General features: G+C 40.4%; 1 non-coding gene across 1 annotated transcript; it reads right to left on the bottom strand.

Moving 5' to 3' along the window:
• Nucleotides 1-19,339: 19,339 nt before the first annotated feature.
• On the bottom strand, nucleotides 19,340-19,443 carry LOC148545246 (small nucleolar RNA R71). The gene has a single exon (XR_015901702.1). It is a non-coding gene; the product is annotated as a small nucleolar RNA R71 (small nucleolar RNA).
• Between the last annotated feature and the right edge of the window lie 685 nt (nucleotides 19,444-20,128).

Here is a 20,128-nt window from a genome sequence, read left to right as displayed (position 1 = left end):
ATGTTAATGGAGTAATTTCCTAACTTGATTGGGAGTTGATTAAGAGGAGAACCTTGAGTTGGAATACTCAAGTGTTAATCTTAACTGGAAGTTGTTGGCTGACTCTCTGGTCTCTGACTCTAATACTCCCCTAGGAGAGGATTAGGACTTGGGTGATAGAGTTGGTTAGTTAGTTACTTGACTTTCCCTTATTAAGTAAGGGATGACCAAGTAGAACAACAACCTTTTATTATTACACTTGGAAAAATTCAACAAGGATAGAACTTTCAATTAATCTTCTCCTGGTCAAAGCTTTTATTTGAAATTATATAAATTCTCTCGTTAATTTCCATTGCTTCAATTTACAATTATTTATTTTTCTGTTTCTCAAACTCAAAAATTTCTTGGAAAACCTCTGAACAATAAGCTGCACTCTCTTGTCAACTCGTTGGGAGACGACCTGGGATTTTTACTCCCAGTATTCTGTTCTTAATTTTGTGACAATTCTTTTCTAAATTGATAAGCAAATTTTAGTTAGTTGAGAACTGTACTTGCAACGCTGTTTTCTCTCTAAATTCTTAATTGGCCAATTTTTGCCACGTCAATTTTTGGCGCCGTTGCTGGGGAGTTGCAACAGTGTGGTAATTTATTGGTTAGAATTTATTTATTTGCATTTTATTTTCTTTTATTTCATTACCATGAGCTGTATGTTTCTTTCATTGAATGATGCGTTCACTGCCTGATCCGAGCTTAGCCACATTTGATCCTAAAATTGAAAGAACTCTTTCACGTATTAGGCGAGCTCGGCGTCGATTAGCCTCTGAGGGTGGTGAAGTGGTTATTGCCAATTCACCAGTCTTATCTGAGAGCGAATCTGAAGCAGAATTTGAGGAAGAAACAAGCTCATCTACTACTGATTCAGTTGATTTACGCATAGGTAATATGGCGGAGACCAGGAGGATTACTCTCCAGGAAGCTGGAGCCCAGACTTTACACTGCAACCGTATCAAGCGCGTCACCCAAATCTGGCTGCAGATTTTGAACTGAAGACGTCGCTAATCAAATTGATGCCTAAGTTTCATGGCTTACCTGCTCAGGAGCTTATAAAGCACCTCAGGGATTTTCAGACAGCCTGTTCTACTATTAGTCGTCATGGTACAGATAAAACTTCTATTCTGCTAATCGCCTTCTCATTTTCTCTTGAGGGAATGGCAAGGGAGTGGTACTACACTCAACCCGAGGTAGTTGTTACCAACTGGGACACGCTCAAGAGAGAATTCTTGGAAAAATACTTTCTGGCTGAAGTTACAGACAGACTGAGGAAGGAGATCTCCTGCATTATTCAAAGTGAATCAAAAACTCTTTATGAGTACTGGGAGCGCTTCAAGAATCTTCTGGATGTATTCCCCCACCACATGATTGACAAGTTGGTGTTGATTAGCTACTTCACACAAGGCATGAAGCCTCAGGATAAGACTACATTGGATGGTGCGAGTAATGGTTCTCTGAAAAGTACAAGACCGCGGATGAAGCGTGGCAACTGATCACTGATCTAGCTGAGTCCACTCGGAATTCTAGGCACAGGAACAACCATTCCATGGCTGTTGCAGAGGTTTCCTCTAGCATTGAGACTACTGCTCTTACACAGTCTCTGTGTGAGATGACCAACCTACTGAAGCAGATATATCTGAGCCAACAACAATCTCAACCCCCTCACCACAACATAGTCAACAACTGGTTCCTCAGAGAGTATGCGAAATATGTGCTGATTATAGTCATTACATTGATGAGTGTCCACAGCTCTAACAAGAGGACAATACCTTGGCAGCTACTCACAATTTTTATGACCGCCCGAATCAAGGATACTATCAACAAGGCAGCAACTATAACCAATGTAGGAACTATAACCAAGGCTGGCAAGATAACTCCAACCAGGGTGGAGAGATAATTCCAACCAAGGCTGGAGGGACAACCATAACAGAGGAGGTAGGGATAACTAGGGAAATCAGAGGTGGAATAATAACAACAATCAAAATAACCAGTATCAGCAGAACCAGAACCAGCCTCACAGAGCATCTCACCTAAGGCAGTCCCAAGCGTCTCAGAACAACCAACAGCAGACCCCTCAGATTACTTATCACCCTTCTTCTTCTAATGACGAATTGCTTCAGTCTATTGAGCAAAGACAAAAAGCCATGGAGAACACACTTAGCTCCACCTTAAATGGTCTCACCTCTGCTGTACAAGCTCTTGTCTCACAGATTAGATCAATGAACACTTCCACCAATTAACCTTTAAGCTCCAGTGGAATTCTTTCTCAACCCTTACCCAACCCCAAAGGTGGCATTAATGCCATCACTTTGAGGTTCGGAACCACACTTCAAGAGAGGAATCATGAGGAGCCAAGCCCACAAGAACATGCCCCAGTTGAGGACATGGTTGAAGTGGAGGATGTTGAAGAGGAAGATGAAGTGCAAGACATGGCTGAAGAAGCAGCAGCTCAACCAGGGACTGGTGCACCAGAAGAAGCAAAAACTACCAGAGATGCCATCCCCATCCCATTTCCGCACCTTGCAAGGAAGTCCAGAAAGCAGATGGAACTTGACCCAAAAATGGTAGAAATATTCAAAAAGGTTGAGGTAACTATTCCCCTTTTTGATGTTATTCAGCAAGTACCTAAATATGCGAAGTTTCTAAAGGATTTGTGCATGCATAAGGATAAGATTAATTAGTTAGAAACTATTCCTTTAGGTAGTTCCATATCTGCTTTAATGGGGGATAAACCTGAAAAATGTAGTGACCTAGGGCCATGCATGGTTAACTGTACCATTGGAGGTGTCATATTTTCTGACTGCATGTGTGGTATAGGAGTGTGCGTGAGTATTATGCCTTTGTCTATATATGATGCTTTGAGGCTCCCTCCCTTAAAAAGGTCGGCTGCTTGTTTTGTGTTAGCAGATAAAAGCATTATTACAGTGGTTGGAATTGCTGAGGACGTGCTGGTAAGCATTAAGGGGTTCACATTTCCCATTGACTTCTACATCTTGGAAATGCCCCCTAATGACTCAGGTAGACCGTCATCCATCTTGCTTGGACGAACATTCCTAAAGACTTCAAAGTTCAAGATGGATGCCTTCTCAGGAACTTATTCTTTTGAGATAGAAGGCCGAGCAGTGAGCTTCAATTTGGATGAAGCTATGAAGCACCCTCCGGAAGACCATTCCATCTTCCAGTGCGACATCATTGATGAGACTGTAGCTGTAGTTCACCAAGAAGAAGTAGAAGAGATGCACATGGAGCAAGATCCAAGTGTAGGGAAACCCTCTGAACACAATGAGGACACTTTGCCACCATCACTAGCTCCAGAAGATCAAGTACCTAACCATGAGTAGAAATTAGAGTTAAAGCCCCTTCCATCCCACCTCAAGTGTGCTTACCTTGAGAATAATCAGAAGCTCCCAGTTATCATTGCAAAGGACCTGACATCCCAACAAGAGGAGTAGTTGCTTACTATGCTGAGAAGACATAAAAAAGTAATTGGGTGGAGCTTGGGAGATATAGTAGGCATAAGCCCTCAAGTTTATGAGCACAAGATATTTTTAGAAGAGGGAGCAAGGCCTGTCCGTCAACCTCAAAGGCGGCTGAACTCCACCATCTTGGAAGTTGTCAAGAAGGAAGTGACCAGATTACTTGAGGCAGATATCATCTACCCCATCTCAGACAGTGAATGGGTCAGCCCAGTACAAGTGGTGCCCAAGAAGTCTGGAGTCACTACCATGAAGAATGAGCATGGAGAGCTCATAGAAAATAGAGTGCAGAATTCCTAGAGGGTGTGCATTGATTACAGGCGCCTCAACCAGGCCACTCGTAAGGATCACTACCCCCTGCCATTCATTGATCAAATGCTGGATCACCTGCCAGGTAAATCGCATTACTGCTTTTTAGATGGTTACACAGGCTATTTTCAGATTCATATAGCTCCTGAAGATCAGGAAAAGACTACTTTTACATGTCCCTTTGGAACATATGCTTATAAGAGGATGCCTTTTGGCTTATGCAATGCACCAGCTACTTTCCAAAGTTGCATGATGAGTCTTTTCTCTGATCTTATTGAGAGCTATATGGAAGTTTTCATGGATGATTTTAGCATATACGGTGATCCCTTTAGCCTTTGCTTGGATAGTTTATCTAGAGTATTAGACAGGTGTGTTAGTTCAAACCTTGTTTTGAATTTTGAAAAGTGTCATTTTATGGTCAAACAAGGTATTTTTCTAGGACATGTTGTCTCTAATACTGGTATTTCTGTAGATCCAGCAAAGGTAGATGTCATTTCTAGTTTACCTTATCCCTCCTCCGTAAAGGAAGTCTGTTCGTTCCTTGGCCATGCAGGTTTCTACCAGAGATTCATCAATGACTTCAGTAAGGTACCATTACCTTTATCCAGACTGTTACAGAAGGATGTTGAGTTCGAGCTGAGTGAGGACTGTATGGAAGCGTTTGATAAGCTGAAGATCGCCTTGACTCAAGCTCCAATTGTGAGAGGACCAGACTGGAGCCAGCCCTTTGAGATTATGTGTGATGCCTCCAACCATGCTGTAGGAGCAGCGCTGGCCCAGTGCGCAGGTAAGGATCCTTTTGTAATTGCATATGCTTTAAAGACCTTAGACATTGCTCAGTCTAATTACACTACCACTGAAAAAGAGCTTCTGGCTATTGTTTTTGCTTTGGATAAATTTCGAGCCTACTTACTTGGTACTAAGGTGGTAGTGTACTCAGACCATGCAACTCTAAAATATTTATTAGCTAAAAAAGAGTCCAAACCAAGGCTAATACGTTGGATACTGCTGCTGCAAGAATTTGATTTAGAAATTAAGGATATGAGTGGTTCTCAGAATTTAGTGGCGGACCACTTGAGTCGCCTTGAGCACATTAAGGATGACTCCACTCCTATCAATGATGCTTTTCCATTTGATAGCTTACATGCAGTATCTGAAGTAGTTCCTTGGTATGCACCTGTAGCTGATTATCTAGTTAGTCATACCTTCCCTCCCAATTTTACTAAGCATCAGAAGGACAAGCTGAAAAGCGAGTCCAAATATTATATATAGGATGACCCATATTTATGGAGGTATGGTGCTGACCAGATAATTAGAAGGTGTGTGCCTCAATTAGAATTCCAGTCCATTTTAGAGGCCTGCCACTCTTCGGAGAGTGGAGGACATTTTGGCCCTCAAAGAACAGCTAAAAAAATTTTAGACTGTGGATTCTGGTGGCCTACTCTTTTTAAAGATGCTACTGGCTTCTGTAAATCTTGTCCCCCATGCCAAAGGTTTTGGGAATATATCCAAGAGGGGTGAGATGTCTCAGCAGATTATGCTATTCTGTAAGATTTTTGACGTTTGGGGCATTGACTTCATGGGTCCATTTCAAAACTTTAGTGGTTACCTTTATATACTGTTAGCTGTAGATTATGTTTCTAAATGGGTGGAAGCAATTCCTACCCATACTGATGATGCTAACACTGTTGTCTCTTTTGTTAGAAACCATATTATCTGTCGCTTTGGATCACCACGAGCAATCGTGAGCGATCAAGGCACTCACTTTTATAATAGGAGATTGACATGCCTACTAAAGAGACATGGCATCATTCACAAGGTAGCTGCAGCTTATCATCCCCAGACTAATGGGCAAGCAGAGGTGTCTAACAAAGAGATCAAGTGCATTCTGCAGAAGATAGTCAAGCCTCATAGGAAGGACTGGAGCACCAGACTTGTTGATGCGCTTTGGGCTTATCGGACAGCATACAAGACACCCATTGATATGAGTCCCTTTCGCCTAGTATACGGAAAGGCTTGTCACCTCCCAGTGGAGGTGGAACACAAGGCTTTCTGGGCGGTAAGGGAATGCAACATGGGATTTGAGAAGGCCGGTGCTGAAAGAAAACTGCAACTAGCAGAACTGGAGACCCTTTGACTGGAAGCATATGACAACTCCAGGCTGTATAAGGAGAAGGTGAAGGCTATGCATGACAAGCATATCAAGAGAAGAGAGTTTAGACCTGGGGAGCTAGTTCTCCTTTACAACTCAAGGCTGAGGCTCATGCCAGGCAAGCTGAGATCAAGAAGGGAAGGTCCTACAGAGTAGAGAAGGCAGAGCCATACGGAGTCTTTCACCTGAGTCATCTTTCAAGATCCAATTTTATCAAGGTCAATGAATATCGCTTAAAGCTGTATCATGGTGAGAAGATGAGAAAAACAAGGAGCTGGAGATCTTCCTTTTGGAAGATCCACCAACAGCAGAAGACTGCGCTACTAAACCGTCCAACTTAAGGACGTAAAAGCAAAGTGCTAGGTGGGAGATAACCCACCATGGTATGATCGTCCCTTTTCATTCTTAGTTTTATTTTCTTTTGCTTTCCACAGTAGTCATTCATAATTTCTGCACATTCATCTGCATTCTGCATATTGCATGAAAAAAAAACACACGACGCGCAAGCGTCACTGACGCGTACGCGTCATATGTGCGTGCGAGACAAAGAAGAATTGAACAGAGAGTTGTGTGGGAGTAGGGCTGGAGGCGTGCTTTAGGCACAAACGCACCCACGCGTGCGCGTCAGCCTAAAGCACCCACGCGTACGCGTCCCTGACACGTACGCGTCGCTTGCAAGTTCCGCCCTTCATGCGTACGCGTCACTCACGCGTACGCGTGACCCTACAAATCGGCGTAAATGGATGTATGGCCAGAGAGTTATGATGGTGTGGGGCTGGAACTGTGCTAGAAGCACAAATCCTATCACACGTACGCGTCCCTGACACGTACGCGTCGTTTTCCCATCCAGACCACCCACGCGTGCGCGTCTCTGACACGAACGCCTCGTTTAAAATTTGGCAAATGTGCGTATTGGACAGAGAGTTGTGCGTGCGCGGGGCTACCTTCGCGCCAACTGCACAACCCATGTCACGCGTACGCGTCAGGGACGCGTACGCGTTGCTTGAAAATAACACGATCCACGCGTACGTGTGATGCTCGCGTACGCGTTGCATGCGAAGCATAGTTTATCCACTTCAGCGCTTGATTTCAAATCTCCTCTCCCCCAGTCCTAATTCTTTTCAATCTTAATTATTTCTCTTTTCTTTATTTTTTCTTCCTTATTCTTTCTTACTTTCTATTACTTTCTTCTCTCCTTCTTCATCTTCTTCATCAAGGTTTTTTCTTCTTCCCCTTTTACTCTTTCATTATTACTTTAATTTATGTTTCCTTCTTCTTTATTTTTCTTTTAATTTCATTATCTATGGTTTTTTTTTCTTTCTTCTTGCATGCATTTTTTATGTTGGTGTTAGAAATTTAAATGGGTGATTGTTTTCTTCTATATATTTTGCTTGTGGATATATTAGGGTGTGATTTGACAATTAATACTAATTTTTGGGTTGCATGCATGTTGGATTTCATCCTTTTCCTAAAATATTTTACATGCCTACCAAGTTTTTGTGAAAAGTCTATATGGCATTGTGAATTCTTAATTATTCTATTATTCTACTCTACTGTCTGTTTTTCACAAAACCCTTGCAACCTTTTATTAATTAAAAATAATTGTCAATACAAACGTGATTGTTAGTTTGTTACATTTGATAATCAAATTGAGCAATTAATGCTTAATCTATGCTACTCATGCCTTTTCCGGCATGCTAATAAATATCTTCCATCTAATTGTCTTAATTTATCATGCTATATTTCCATTGATGTCCTGATTACATGGAGTCGCGACCATGTATTTATGACATTCTTCTTTACCTTGGCATTGATTATCACTTGTATTTTCCTCCTCCCGGTTCTAGCTACTTGATTTCATGTCCCTTTCTTTTATCCCTTTTCAGGATGGCCACCAGGAAAGGTAAAGAGAAAGCCTCTAATAAGCCACCCGCGAGGACAGGAATGAAAAAAGCACCAGCTGCGGAACCATCCTCAACATCAGTCAAGCCATCAACAAAGCGGGTCAAGAGGATCATCAAGGTCGATGAAACTGAGAAAGCCTCTCCAGCAAGGGACACTGCGTGGTTCACTAACCACTACTGTGAGTAGATGTTCCCCATCCAAGCTGAGCAAAACTACAATAATGAGCACCTACTCATCCTTCCTACCCACATTGTTGAGTTTGTTGAGCCCCGCATTGAGCGTAGACAATGGGAATTCTTACGGAGGCAGCCATGACAGGTTAACCTCTCATGGGTAGTTGAATTCTACTCCAATTTTCACATGCCAGCCTTGCAGTCTGTCTATGTCCGTCAGAAGCAAGTCCCCATAACTGAAGGGGCCATTCAGCACGCTTTAGATCTCCCCCTACCCCAGAAGGATTGGACGCATACCAAGAAGCCTCTTTAAAGTGCCAGACATACCAATTTGACTGGGATGCCATCCTCAGAGTTATAGCACAACCTGGCAGCAGATGGATATATGGATACCATCGATCCCGACCTAAGGGTATATTGCCTTCAGCACTTACCTTGGAGGCTCGAGTATGGGCACAGATTATGTCCCACTACGTCTTTCTGAGCACTCACGAGTCCTCTTTCACAGCAGACATGGCTGTTCTCCTTTGGTGTATCCTTACAGACCAGCCTCTCAACTTACCAAGACACCTCCGGCACGCTATGGGACACGTACAGATTGCGGGCAACCTACCCTTTCCCGCCTTAGTTTTAGATCTAGTCTCGGCAGCCGGAGTCTCCTACAGAGTTGGGGACACCAAGACCATAATTCCGTGGTACGATCAGTATGTCCCCAATGAAAAGTACATCAGACCTCCAGCAGCCACTACCAGCCGGACTGGAGACCCGGCCAGAGATATTCCTTCTCCTTCCACATCACAAGAACCTTCAACAAATCAACTGCTCCTTCAGATACTTCAGAGATTAGACCGGCTTGACCGACAGGCAAAGAGAATGGAGGGCTGTAACAAGCGCCAATTTACATACCTCAAGGAGCTGATTGTTGGCAACCACCCACCTGAAGAAGAACCAGACACTCGGGACTCCACTTCACCTACCAGCACCGGGAGCCATGACAACCCCGACTGTGGAGATGTTGTTACCAGCCCCCTTTGTTCCTAAATGATGGCACTGAGGATGGTGCCAAGCTTTAAGTGTGGGGAGGTCGGTCAGTACCTAACTTCCAAAGGTAAGCTCTCTCTCTTAACACCAACATTTTAGTTTTTCTTTTGTTAAATAGAATAGATTGCATGATAATAATTGTTTGCATGTATGTTTGCTTGGTTAAAGTAATAAACTTCTTTTCAAGACTCTATTTTATAATATTTCACTAATTTAAATTGAAAAATGTGTGTTAAACTTGTTTGAAGACTATAAATTGGAACATGAATTATAGCTAAGAACACACAACCTGTGAGATTTGAGCTTAATTACATGGTTACACTACTTAACCATAATATTTTATTCTTGTGTGTTTTCTTTTCTATGATTGTAATCTATAGTTTATTCCACTCTATATGTCCAATGTTTAACGTATTTATATGCATGCATATGATCGAGGCCATCATTTGTTATTAACTCACTTATCCCAAATGGCCTACCCTTTCAATTACCTTTGTTAGCCACCTTGAGCCTTTTAATCCCCATTTATTCTATATTTTACCACATCACTAGCCTTAAGCAAAAAACAATTAATTACCCCAATTGAATCTTTGGTTAGCTTAAGATAGAGATTGTGTATCAACTAAGTGTGGGGAAACTGTGGGAACATGGGTTAATAGGGAATGTGTTATGATAAAATATTAGGAATTTGGGTACCTACTCATGTGAGACCAGAAAAAAAAATCCATGTGCATTAATATGTTATGTTTACTTTTATATTTTTAATTAAAAAAAATCAAAAAATATTCAATTAAATAAATAAATAAATAAATAAGGGGACAAAATTACCCCAATGTTAAGCTAATGAAAAATCAATGCATATGTGATACAATTAAAGAAGAGTTGATGCATGAGTATGTAATACAAAAGTGGGAATTTTGGGTAGCTAGGCATGATTTTAGAAGTATATAGAGTGTGTGTATAGGTGAGAACTTAGGTTAGCCAAAGATTCAAGTTATAGCTCACTTAGCCATACATATATCCTCACCCTTACCTTAGCCCCATTACAACCTTGAAAAGACCTCATCATGTTTGCATTGGTACATTAAATATTTGTTGATTGGTTAGGTGAAGAACAAAGTTTAGAAAGCATGACTAGAGGAGACTAGAGTGAATTACCCCATACACTTGAGTGATTAGAGTGCACATACACTACCAGTGAGGGTTCAATACTTGATTCTATGTTTCCTGCTTTCATGAGCTGTCTTCTTACAAGTTTACTCGTATTTACTGTATAATTTGAATTAGTGATATCTGATTTAAGTTTGTCTTGAAGAACTTATTTACTTTTAACCAAGTATGCAGAACCATCTTAGCATATAGTTGCATTCATATATAGGTTGCATCTCATGAGTCTTACTTTCCCCATTCATTTATTTTATCTCCTTGAGCTTAGCATGAGGACATGCTAATGTTTAAGTGTGGCGAGTTTGATAAACCACTATTTTATGGTTTATCTTGTGCTGATTTGAGTGGCTCTTATCAAATCTTTACACACTTAATCATACTATTTGCATGATTTTACAATTCCTTCCTAGTTTTGTTCTATGATTGAAAACTTGCTTCCTAAGCCTTTAATTTGTGTATTTTAATTCCCCTTTATACCATTCGATGTCGTGATCCATGTATAAAGTATTTCTGGCTTTATAGGGCAGGAATGGCTTAGAGGATGGAGAGGAAGCTTGCAAAAATGGAAGGAGCACAAGAAGCTAAGGAGATAACCAGCGAGCATCGACGCGCACGCATGGCTCACGCGTGCGTGCGATTTGGAGAAATTTACAGCGACTCGTGCGCGTACCTGACACATACGCATGGATTGGAGTTTGCACGGAGACGCGTGCGTGTGATTGACGCGTACGCGTGATACGCGAAGATGACCAGCGACGTGTACGCGTGACTGACGCGTACGCGTGACATGCGCGATCTGCAGAAGTTGCAAAAAATACTGGGGGCAATTTTGGGCCGAATTTGTACCCAGTTTCCAGCCCAGAAATACAGACTAGAGCCAGGGGACAGCAGAGACTCAACACACATTCACATTACGCATAGTTTTAGTTTAGTTTTGAATCTTAGAGAGGATTCTACTCCTTCCTCTAGGGTTCTTTACATTCATAGTTTTAGAGTTTATTGCTTTTGCTTGGGATATTGAAAAGAGTCATTACCTCCGTTGAAGTCATTATTATTCTAGTTTGCTTTCTTTTTCCCTTACTCTTCCATATCCTTAATTTTTGTTCAGAATTACAATTGGATTGTTTTTAGAATTTATTAATGCAAGGAAAACTTTTTCATTTAATTTTATTATTTATTTAATTGCTTCCAATTTTATTTCAATTATCATGTCTCTTTTCTATTCCTTTTTCATATCAACGAAGATGGTATTCATGTTAATGGAGTAATTCCCTAACTTGATTGGGAGTTGATTAAGAGGAGAACCTTGTGTTGGAATACTCAAGTGTTAATCTTAACTGGAAGTTGTTGGCTGACTCTCTGGTCTCTGAATCTAATCCTCCCCTAGGAGAGGATTAGGACTTGGGTGATAGAGTTAGTTAGTTAGTTACTTGACTTTCCCTTATTAAGTAAGGGATGACCAAGTAGAACAACAACCTTTTATTATTACACTTGGAAAAATTCAACAAGGATAGAACTTCTAATTAATCTTCTCCCGGTCAAAGCTTTTATTTGAAATTATATAAATCCTCTCATTAATTTCCATTGCTTCAATTTACAATTATTTATTTTTCTGTTTCTCAAACTCAAAAATTTCTTGGAAAACCTCTGACCAATAAGCTGCACTCTCTTGTCAACTCATTGGGAGACGACCTGGAATTTTTACTCCCAGTATTCCGTTCTTAATTTTGTGACAATTCTTTTCTAAATTGATAAGCAGATTTTAGTCGGTTGAGAACTGTACTTGCAACACTGTTTTCTCTATCAATTCTTAATCAGCCAATTTCCGCCATGTCACTGCGTCATCAAGTTTTTGGCGCCGTTGCCAGTGATTGATTTAGATTGACAATGACTAAGTGTGTGATAGTCTAGATTAGGCATTTTTCTTTTGTTTTCTTTCAAGCATATTAACTATTTGACACAATTGTGTCTACTAACTGATGACAAGTCATCTTATGCTAGTGTTACAAGCATTTTTCATTAGTTTCATTAGGTTTTATGCACTTTCTTGCACAATAAGTAAGTGATTGGAGTGGATTTTCATGATTTTCTTGAATCAATCAAACATTATCTATTTTACACAAAATCATAGGTTTTATGCTAAAATTGATTGATTTTATAAATGATGCAAGGATCAAGTGATTTTGGTGAGACTTTGATTAGTTGTTTGGTTGCTTGTAGGTGAAGAAATGATGAAAAAGGGGAAAGAAGAATTTTTGGCACACTTTGAAGTTTGAGCACGTTTTGGACCTTAGGCCATTCTTTTAAAAGCGTGGCCTATGACATTAAAGCGTGGCATTCACAAGGGAACTAACCAAGCCAAGGCATGTGCGTTCAAAGAAGTGAACGTTACGTTCATAAGTTCCACCTTTATCGAAGAAGCAAAGCTGGGCTCGAAGCAATCAAACTAGGTAGCACTCAAAATTTCAAGCGCAGCGTTCACTTTAGTGAACTTTCTCGCGACTCAAGGCTTGGGGACAAGGGAGCAAAGCCCAGCGTTTGGAAAAGGCAACGTAGCACTCCCTTTCTTCACATTTTTCGTGCCTCTCAACCAAGGGAAGCAAGGCACAGCATCAAAACAAAGGAGTAGCGCTCAAGAATTGCAACATAGTGCTCGAAGAGGAAGCCAAGGAAAGCAAGCAATCAAGTGTAGCGTTCACAATTTGAACGTAGCGTTCAAAGAGTGAACGCTAGGCATGGAGGCTTGGCATGAGGGTAGCCACAAGAGTGAACATAGCGTTCACAAAACCCAACTGAATGCTACCCTGGGAGCTAACCACATATACCATGACCCATACCACTTGAACAAAATCCAACCGGACCCATCTTTCTTCAAATCCAAAATAAAAAGGCCCACTCCAAGCTTTGAAGACCAAAATAGAAAGTGTATAAATAGGAGTTAATTTGATTTGTAGGGGACCTTTAGCTCATTTTTAGTTTTCTCACTTTTAATTTTCATTTGTTGAATTTGGGAATTGGGATTGGATCTGATTTGCTTTCTGTTTTCATTTTCTTTCTTTTGCAACTCTACTTTCTGTTTTTGGGTTTTTGAATTGAGATTGAAGAGCTCCATTGATTCCTAATATGAGAATCATCTTTGCTTTTCTTTCATATAGTTTTGGGAATTAGAGAATTGGATCTAAGCTTCTTTTGCTGTTTTTATTTTTATTTCTTCTGCAATTTCTTTTCTGCTTGGTCAAGGAAGTAAATGAGATCTAGATCTGATTTATGATCTCATTGCTCTTCTTCGATCTTCATGTTCTCTTTTAGAATTTCATAATTGAGCTAAGTTTTCTTGCTATTTATTTCTTCAAGCAATTTTACATTTTTATTTGGCTACTGAGCTGAATCTCTTCATCTCAGAGCTCTCTGATTCACTTTAGCTTGCATTTTCTTGTTCAATTCTGAATCCCAGTACCTAAATCCCTTTTACTCTTCAAGCAAATTTACATTTCTCAGCAATTTAGATTCAGTAATTTACATTTATTGCACTTTAAGTTTCTGCAATTTACTTTTCTTGCAATTTAAGTTTCACCTCTTTTACTTTCGTGCTCTTTAAGTTTCTGCAATTTACTTCTTCAGCACCTTTAGATTCAGTCAATTTACCTTCTACACCTTTTATTTTCTTGCAATTTAGCTTCTGTTAATCAAAATCACTCAAATCATCAAATATTCGCTTAACTAAATTCATCACATAAATAAATTGCTCAATCCATCAATCTGTAGGATTGACCTCACTCTTGTGAGTAATTACTACTTGATGCGACTCGGTACACTTGCCGGTGAGTTTGTGTGGAATCATTTTTTCCTCATCAAGTTTTTGGCGCCGTTGCCGGGGATTGATTTGGATTGACAATAATTAAGTAGGGTGATAATCTAGATTAAGCATTTTCTTTTTGTTTTTAGTAAGCACACTAACTGTTTGAATTTTTGCTTAAGCTAACACTAACCTCAGTCTAGCAGTAGAGTATTTCATTTTAGTTTTTGGTTTTGTGTTTTATGTCAGGAGGAGGAAGAAGTGAATCCACATCTTTTAACCTTGACGAGAGAACCCTCCGAAGATTGAGAAGAGAAGCAAGAGGGAAAAGAGTTATTGGTGAAGAGGAATTAGAGGAGGAAGATCAAGTAATGGATGATAACATTCCAGATCCAACTGATGGTATGGCCAACAACAATGGCTAGCCTTAGAAAAGAGTCTTAGCCTCCTACACTATCCCCAACCCAAAGAATTGTGGGAGTAGCATCCTAACCCCCAATGTCAATGCCAATAACTTTGAACTCAAGCCTCAATTGATTACCCTGGTTCAAAACAATTGTCAATACGGAGGTAGTGATGTTGAGGATTCAAACTAACACCTCTCTGTGATTTTGAGAATCTGTGACACTGGAAAAACCAATGGAGTCAACCCTGACATCTATAAGCTTCTTTTATTCCCATTTTCACTGAGAGACAAAGCCACACATTGGTTAGAAACCTTCCCTAAGGAGAGTATTACCAGCTGGGATGAATTGGTTAGAAAATTTCTAGCCAAATTCTATCCACCCCAAAGAGTTATTAAGCTAAAAACTGATGTGCAAACCTTCAGACAGCAAGAAGGAGAGTCATTGAATGGGTGGAGTTGCAGAATTTCTATGAAGGCTTGTCCTTACCTTCAAGGAAAGCTTTGGATTATTCCTCAGGAGGATCTTTGCAAATGATGAAAACTACTCAAGAGGCACATGATCTCATAGACATGGTGGCCAACAATGAGTATTTTTACTCGTCTGAAAGGCAAGCAGCTCCAAAGAAGGGTGTATTGGAGCTTGAAGGAGTTGATACTATATTAGCTCAGAACAAACTCATGCACCAGCAGCTCCAACAACAAATTGAAATAATGTCAAAGAGAATTGATGGATTGCAACTTGCAGCAGTGAGCACAACCAACCAACCAACCACCAGTGGTGTGGGGACAGCAAAAGGAAAATTATGAAGAGCAGCAGCAAGAGCAAGTGCAGTACATGCACAACCAAGGTTCTGGATCAAATGACTTCCATGGAGACACTTACAACTCATCCTGGAGAAACCACCCCAATCTGAAATGGGGAGAAAACCAAAACCAGCAACCTTGGCAAAGAAATTCAAACCAAAACAACTTCAGAAACACAAACCATCAAAACCAGCCAAACACTAACCAAAACCAATACAGAAAACCACAAAATAATCAACCCCAATCCAACTACTATCTACCCAACAACTCATCCACTAACCAAAATAACTATCATCCACCCTCAATATTCCATAATCAACCACAACTACCCCAGGAATCTCAAAGGATCTCCAACTTGGAGATATTGATGGAGAAAATGATGAAACATCAAGAGCTAGCCAACAAGAGCAATGAAGATTCACTGAGGAACTTGGAAAGGCAAATTGGATTATTATCCAAGCAAACAGTGGCTGAAAGAGCACATAATGCACTAGCAAGTTACACCATTCCCAACCCCAAAGAAGAGTGCAAAGCCATCCAATTAAGGAGTGGAAGAACTTTGGTAAACGACAAGAGGCCAGCTGAGAAAGAAACTAACAAGAAGCCTGTGGAGAATGATGTTGGCAACAAAAAGCAAGAAGGAGAAAAAGGAAAGCAAGACCAAGAGAAGCTCAAGGAGAAGGAGGAACCTCAAGTTTCAAAGAAAGGAAAGCAAGATATTGAGGAACAATCACAAGAGCAGAGGAAGGAGGAGAAACCATACACTCCCTCCATTCCATATCCTCAAAGGTTTAACAGAGAGCTTAAAGATCAACAGTTTCCCAAGTTCCTAGAAGTGTTTATGAAGCTAGAGATCAATATCCCACTTGCTGAGGCTCTAGAACAAATGCCTCTATATGCGAAATTCCTCAAAGAGCTCATCAACAAGAAAAGGAGCTGGAATAAGAAAGAGATAGTGATCCTAACCCAGGAGTTCAGTGCAGTGATCCAAGAAGGCATTCCACCAAAACTCAAAGACCCTGGAAGCTTCTAATTGCCTTGTACCATTGGTAATACAGTCATTGACAAGGCACTGTGTGATTTGGGATCCAGTATTAACCTCATGCCTCTGTCCATGATGAGAAGGATATCTATAGAAAAAGTGAAGCCTACACAGATGTCATTGGAGCTAGTGGATAGATCTCTGGTAATTGCCAAGGGGGTGATTAAAAATCTCTTGGTCAGAGTAGGGAAATTCAAATTTCTAGCAGACTTTGTAATTCTGGACTTAGAAGAAGAAGGGAGTGACTCTATTATACTGGGAAGACCTTTCCTGGCCACAGCAAGGGCCATCATTGATGTGGAACAAGGAGAAATGACCTTGAGAGTAAATGATGAGAAAATCACCTTAAATGTCTTCCAAGAAGTACAGCATACTGCTGAAGAGAAAAGATGCATGAAGGTTGAAGAAGAAGATATACATGGGGAAGAAAAAGCCAAAGAGACACTCCTCAGCTCACTTGTGAAGCAAGAGATGGACAGTGGAGAAGGAAAAGAGGGTAAGGAACATGAGAAGGCTAAAAAGAGAAAGCAGGAAGAGATTAAAGATGTGATCTATGGAGAGGAAGTTCCTGACATTAAATCTGATGTAAAGAAAGAAGAGCCACCAAAGAAAGGAAAGAAGAACAAGAAAAGAGCTCCAAAAAGGTGGAAGAACAAGAAGATACGAACTGAAGGATTCTCAAAAGGGGATAGAGTGAGATTGATATACCAGCAGTTGGAGATAAATCAACAAACTGATGATTACTACACAATCAACAAGATACTCTCACTGGAGCATGTGGAGATTGACCATCAACACTGATAAACCACTATTTTATGGTTTATCTTGTGTTTAATTGAATGGTTTCATCAAGTCTTCACCCACTTATTCATACTAATTGCATGATTTTATAATCCCTTCCTAATATTGTTTTATAATTTAAAACTTGCTTCCTAGAGATCTTTAATTAGTATATTTTAATTCTCCTTGATACCATTCGATGCCGTGATCCGTGTGTTAAGTGTTTCAAGCTTCATAGGGCAGGAATGGCTTAGAAAATGGAGAGGAAGCTTGTAAAAATGGAAGGAACACAATAAACTAAGGAGATGACTAGCAAACACTGACGTGCGCGCATGGCTCACGCGATCGCGCGGAATGAAGAAAATCGCAGCTACGCGAGCGCATGCCTGACGCGTACGCGTGGATTGGAGTCTGCACGAATGACGCGAACACGTGGATGACGCGTACGCGTGACAAGGAAAATCGCTGAATGACGCGAACGTGTGGACGACACGTACGCGTGACCTGTGCGATCTGCAGAATTAATAGAAAATGCTGGGGGCGATTTTGGGCCGCGTTTTAACCCTATTTTCGGCCCAGAAACACAGAATAAGACCAGAAAACATGCAGAAACTCAACACACACACATAGACGGAGATACACATTCATTCACATTAGGATTAATTTTAGTTTTAGATCTGAATCTAGAGAGAGAATTACTCTTCCTCTAGTTTCTCTTTACATTCCTAGTTATTGCTTTTGCTTTTGGATATTGAAGAGTCATCACTTCTGTTGAAGATATTATTCTAGTTTGTTTACTTTGTCCCTTACTCTTCCATATCCTTATTTACTTTATTTAGATTTCTAATTGGATTATTTTCATGGATTGTTGATAAAGAGGATTACTTTTACTTTTAATTAATTTTCAGTCTCTATTTTATTTTAATTAATTTATTATGTCTTCTTATATTTTTTCTGAGTATTATATTCATGTCAATGGAGTAGACTCCATACTTGACATGGGGTTGATTAAAAGGAGACACTTGAGTTGGAAGGCTTAAGTGTTGATTAAACTGGAAGTTGTTGGCTAGTTCTGTATTTACTAACGCTAGACCTTCCTACGGGAGAGGACTAGGATTTGCGAATAAGGATTAGCTCAATCACTTGACTTTCCTTTATTTAGTAAGGGTTAACTAAGTGAAAACAACAACCTTTTTGATACTACACTTAAGAGATCCCAACAAGGATAGAACTTCCAATTAATCATTTCCTCAGTCAAGACTCTTTATTAAAATATTAATAATCATTCTTAGTTTTATTGCTTTAATTTATTGCTCATTATACAAACACAAACTCTCTCGGAAAATTCCTAATTAAAAAATTGGCACCCTTTCCTGCAACTCATTGGGAGACGACCTGGGACTCATACTCCCAATATTTTTATTTCTAAATTTCGTGACAACTTTTCTAAATTGACAAGGCAGATCTTAGCTGGTTAAGAACTATACTCTCAACGCATTCTCTATATTGATTTCTGAATTGGCCGACTTCTGCCCTCATGTCAGTTTTTGGCGCTGTTGCCGGGGAGTTGCAATTGTGTGCTAAATTATTAATTAGTGTACATATTTTATTTTATTTGCATATTTTATTTTTATTTTTTTACAATGAGCTATATGTTTCTTTCATTGAATGATGCGTTCACTGCCTGATTCGAGCTTAGCCGCGTTTGATCCTGAAATTGAAAGAACTCTTTCACGTATTAAGCGAGCTCGATGCAGGATAGCCTCTGAGGGTGGTAAAGTGATTGTTATCGATTCACCAGTTTCATCTGAGGGCGAATCTGAACCGCCATCTGAGAGTAAAACAAGCTCCGTTACTACTGATTCAGTTAATTCACGTGCAGATAGAATGGCAGCACCTAGGAGGATTACTCTCCAGGAGGCTGGAGCCCTAGATTTTACACTGCAGCCGTATCAAGTGCATCATCTAACTCTGGCTGCAGATTTTGAACTGAAAACTGCACTAATTAACTTGATGCCCAAGTTTCATGGCTTACCTGCTCAAGAGCCTATCAAGCACCTAAGGGATTTCCAGACAGCTTGTTCTACTGTTAGGCGTAATGGTGCAGATAAAACTTCTATCTGTTAACCGCCTTCCCATTTTCTCTTGAGGGAAAGGCGAGGGAGTGGTACTACTCCCAACCTGAAGCGACTGTTACCAACTAGGATACGCTCAGGAGAGAATTTTTGGAAAAATACTTTCCAGCTGAAGTCACAGATAGACTGAGGAAAGAGATCTCTTGCATTGTTCAAGGAGAATCAGAGACTCTTTATGAGTACTGGGAGCGCTTTAAGAACCTTCTAGACGCATGCCCTCATCACATGATCGACAGACTGGTGTTGATCAGCTACTTAACACAAGGCATATAGTCTCAGGATAAAACTACACTGGATGGTGCTAGTAATGGTTCTATGAAAATGTACAAAACCGCAGATGAAGCATGGCAACTGATCAGCGACTTAGCTGAGTCCACTAGGAATCACAGGCACAGGCACAACCACTCAAAAGCTGTTGCAGAGGTTTTCTCTAGCATTGAAACTTCTGCTCTTACATAGAGTATATGTGAAATGACCAACCTACTAAAGCAAATGCAGTTGAACCAACAACAACAAGCTCAACCTCACCCCCCACAACAGAGCCAACAGTTAGTCCTACAGAGAGTATGCAAAATTTGTGCTGATTATAGTCATTATACTGATGAATGTCCACAGCTCTAACAAGAAGATAACACTGTGGCAGCTACTCATAACTTCTATGACCGCCCGAATCAAGGATATAATCAACAAGGCGGCAATTACAACCAAGGTGGAAACTATAACCAAGGATGGCAGGACAACTCCAACCAGGGTTGGAGAGATAATTCCAACCATGGCTAGAGGGACAACTATAATAGAGGAGGTAGAGATAACAATGGAAACCAGAGGCGGAATAACAACAACAGACAGCAGAATCAGAACCAGCCTTATAGAGCACCTCACCTAAGACAATCTCAAGGATCCCAGGATAAC

This window comes from Arachis ipaensis, chromosome B9, assembly GCF_059453495.1.
Source record: "Arachis ipaensis isolate K30076 ecotype BB chromosome B9, ASM5945349v1, whole genome shotgun sequence".
NCBI classification, from domain to species: Eukaryota; Viridiplantae; Streptophyta; class Magnoliopsida; order Fabales; family Fabaceae; genus Arachis; species Arachis ipaensis.
Note: the sequence above shows the minus strand (reverse complement) of the source record. Positions and strands in the feature narration are given on the sequence as shown.